At 40.7% G+C, this 3,792-nt stretch overlaps 1 non-coding gene across 1 annotated transcript; it reads left to right on the top strand.

Moving 5' to 3' along the window:
• Nucleotides 1-3,073: 3,073 nt before the first annotated feature.
• On the top strand, nucleotides 3,074-3,180 carry LOC132166836 (small nucleolar RNA R71). Its single transcript, XR_009438637.1, has one exon. It is a non-coding gene; the product is annotated as a small nucleolar RNA R71 (small nucleolar RNA).
• The last annotated feature ends 612 nt before the right edge of the window (nucleotides 3,181-3,792 follow it).

A 3,792-nucleotide genomic window follows, 5' to 3' on the forward strand; every position in this document is an offset into this window, starting at 1 on the left:
GATCTACCACCACATTCTCACTACCCTTCTTGTCTCTAATCTCAAGGTCAAACTCTTGCAGTAATAATACCCATCTGATCAATCTAGGTTTTGCATCTTTCTTGGCAAACAAATATCTCAAAGCTGCATGATTAGTGAATACAATAACTTTAGAACCAATTAGGTATTATCTAAACTTCTCCAAGGCAAATATGACAGCTAATAATTCTTTCTCAGTGGTAGAATAATTTAGCTGAGTATCATTAAATGTTCTAGAAGCATAATAAATGGCATGAGGTACCTTATTGACTCTTTGACCCAAGACAGTTCTCAAGGCAAAGCCACTGGCATCACACATGAGCTCAAATGGTAGACTCCAATCAGGTGCCCTCATTATTGGTGCAGATGTGAGCAGCTTTTTCAGTGTGTTGAAAGTAGTCATGCATTCTTTAGTCCATTCAAACTTGGCCTCCTTCCCTAGCAATGCACAGAAGGGTCTAGAGATCTTGGAGAAATCCTTGATGAACCTTCTATAGAACCCGACATGTCCAAGAAACCTCCTCACCCCCTTCACTATCAGAGGTGGGGGAAGTTTGGAGATGATGTCAATCTTAGCCTTATCTACCTCAATGCCCTTGCTTGAAATAGTATTACCCAATACAATGCCTTGTTGAACCATGAAGTGGCAATTTTCCCTATTGAGCGCTAGGTTGCATTCTTCACATCTCTTGAGAACACTCTTCAGATGGTTGTGGCATTCATCAAAACTAGACCAAAAAACACTAAAGTCATCCATAAATACGTCAATGGATTTCTCTACCATATCTGAAAAAATGCTCATCATGCATCTTTGGAATGTGTCTGGTGCATTACATAATCCAAATAGCATCCTTCTATAGGTGAATGTGCCAAAAGAACATGTGAAGGTGGACTGACCCATTTACTGTCTGAGATGGGGCAGATAATGCCCACATCCAATAGTTTTAATTCCTCTGCCTTGACTACCTCCTTTATGTGTAGGTTAAGTCTTCTCTGTTTATCCCTGGTTGGCTTTGCTTTGTCTTCAAGGAAGATTTGATGCATGCACCTGGCTGGACTTATTCCCTTGCTGTCAGCAATGGTCCATCCCAAAGTAATTTTATGCTCTCGAAGAACTCTCAACAACTTTTCTTCTTCCCCACAACTCAGATTTGCAGCAATTATGACTGGTAGTGTCTTGTTTTCTCCTAAGTAGGCATATGTCAGGTGTTCTGGTAATTACTTCAATTCCAATTTTGGTGCTTGAACAATAGAAGGGACAATAGAAGTATTAGTACGTTCAAGAATCTCAAAGGGAAGAGTGTACTTACTTAAATGTTTTTGTAGAGGCCTCAAGGAGGTGCACTGTTTCAATGATGTCATCACTAACATCTTCAAGTTTTGACTCAATGTCCTGCCTTGTGAAACTATGGGTGAGGGTAGCTTCCAATGGATCTTTATGTTGGTCTTGCAAAACTGGCTCACTAACACCTTGGATCATACAAACATTAAAACACTCTAAATCATCATGAGGTGATTTCAATGCATTGAATATTTTGAGCTCTATCGTCTCACCATTCACCTTTATACTCATAATACCCTTTTTCACACCTATTGTAGTATCAGCAGTTCTCATAAAGGGTCTTCCTAAGATAATTGGTAAAGGTGATGGCATAGGGGATTCTTCCACATCCAACACAATAAAATCAGCAGGTAAAATAAATGTACCTGCCTTTACCAAAACATCCTCAAGTATACCTCTTGGTCTTTTGATGCTTCTGTCTGCCAATTGCAAGGTGATAGAGGTTGGTTGAAGCTCCGTCAAACCCAGCTTTTCATATACAGTGTAAGGCAGCAAATAAATCCCTGCTCCCAGATCCAGTAAATGCATGCTTAAACAGATGGTCTCCTATCCTGTAAGGAATGGTAAAACTACCCGGATCTATTAGCTTAGGTGGTAATTTTCTTAACAAAACTGCGCTTACCTCTTTGTTAGGGCCACTGTTTCATGCTCCTAAAACTTCCTTTCGTTAGTGCAACAATCCTTTAAAAATTTAGCATATGAGGGAATTTGTTTGATTGCATCTAATAAAGGAATATTAATCTCCACTTTCCTTAAGGTTTCAAAAATATTAATGAGTTGTTTTTCTTTCTTTGGCTTTACTAACCTTTGAAGGAAGGTTGGTGCATTCACCTTCTCCATTTTACTTACCTTGGATGTTGAGGCTTCATCTGGGGATGCTTGAAGTGTCTCTTCAATTCCTATGACCTCGCTATTTCTGAGAAATGTGACTGCTTTTAGCTGCTGGTGACCCCCAGGTTTGGGTATTGTTTGGGATGAAAATTCACCCTGCTTTCCTTCACTTAGCTCCTTTGCCATTTGCTCTATTTTTACTTCCAATCTTTGGATAGCTTGCTTGGTCCTTTGAATGGATTGGTCATGCTTGCATTGGTTTGTTGTTGCACAATCACAATTTGATGTACAATACTCCCCAGGTCATTCTTCTTTGGCTCTTGAACTGGTAAGACTGCTTGTTGGGGACTCCTCTGCTGTCCTTGAGGGTTGAGAGCATTCTGATTGTTACTCCATGAGAAATTGGGGTGGTTGCGCCACCCTGGATTCTAGGTGTTGGAGTATGGATTGTTCTCGAGGGGGTAATTGTTTTGTCCCACATAATTCGCCTCTTCTTGATCTACAAATAGAGATAAAGGACACATCTCAGTAGTGTGATCAAATTGAGAACATATGGCACATACCTGAATTGGTGTGTCCTGTTGAATAGGTGAGATGTTCTAAGCAGTCATGGCTTTGACAATCATATTCAGTTTTCTTTCCACAGCAGCCATCTGATTTGGAGATCCACCATTGAGGTTCACTTCATACATGCTTTTACTTTTTACTCCTCGCCTTCCTCTGGAATAGAATTGTTGGGAGTGCTTACTTAGTGTTTCGAAGAGCTCCATGGCTTCCTCACTACTCTTTTCCATAAGTGCTCCTCCACAAGCTGAATCAACCATCCCTTTGTTAGTATCATCTAACCCTTCATAAAAAATTTGTACCTGATCATCTTGAGGGATGTTGTGATGTGGGCATTTCAGAAGTAATGCATTGAAGTGCTCCCATGCCTCGAAGAAAAGATCTCCATCGCTTTGTTGGAACATTTGGAGTTCCTTTTTAAGCTGTCTTGTCTTTTGAGCTGGGAAAACCATCTTCAGAAACTTGGTGGCTAATTCCTCCCAAGTATGGATGGAATCTGCAGGCAAAGAATTATACCACAGTTTAGTATTATCTTTCACAGAGAAAGGAAAAAGGACTAACCTGAGTCTCTCTGGAGTAAGGCCTTGTATGTGCTGAAGCTTGCATAGATCAAAGAACTCCTTAAGATGCAAGTTAGGATCCTCAGTAGCTATGCCCCTGAAGTGAGTCAATACATTAAGTATCTGAGGATAAATATAATAATTGCCTTCCACCTTTGGTTGATATGCTATGCAAGATGGCTAATTGAGGTTCGTTGGGATGAAACCCTGTTTCATCAGTCTTCGCACTGGTGGTGGATTCGCCTCTAATGGTCTTGGCACTATTGGTGGGTTCTCTTGCAAATCTTCCATTGTTTGCTCAACTTCTTCCTCTTCTTCTTTGTCTCTAGGCCTTTGTCAAATTGTCCGCTCAATTTCAGGATCGAGTGGAATGATTTTTGAACCTTGAGATCGACAACCCTACATAAATTGAATTGCCTCTGCAGGTCAAAGCAGCTTCAGTGCTTCTTGTCCAGATGCTCCCTGGACCTGCGGGCG

Source organism: Corylus avellana, chromosome 11 (genome assembly GCF_965113065.1).
Source record: "Corylus avellana chromosome 11, dhCorAvel1.hap1.2, whole genome shotgun sequence".
Taxonomy (NCBI): Eukaryota; Viridiplantae; Streptophyta; class Magnoliopsida; order Fagales; family Betulaceae; genus Corylus; species Corylus avellana.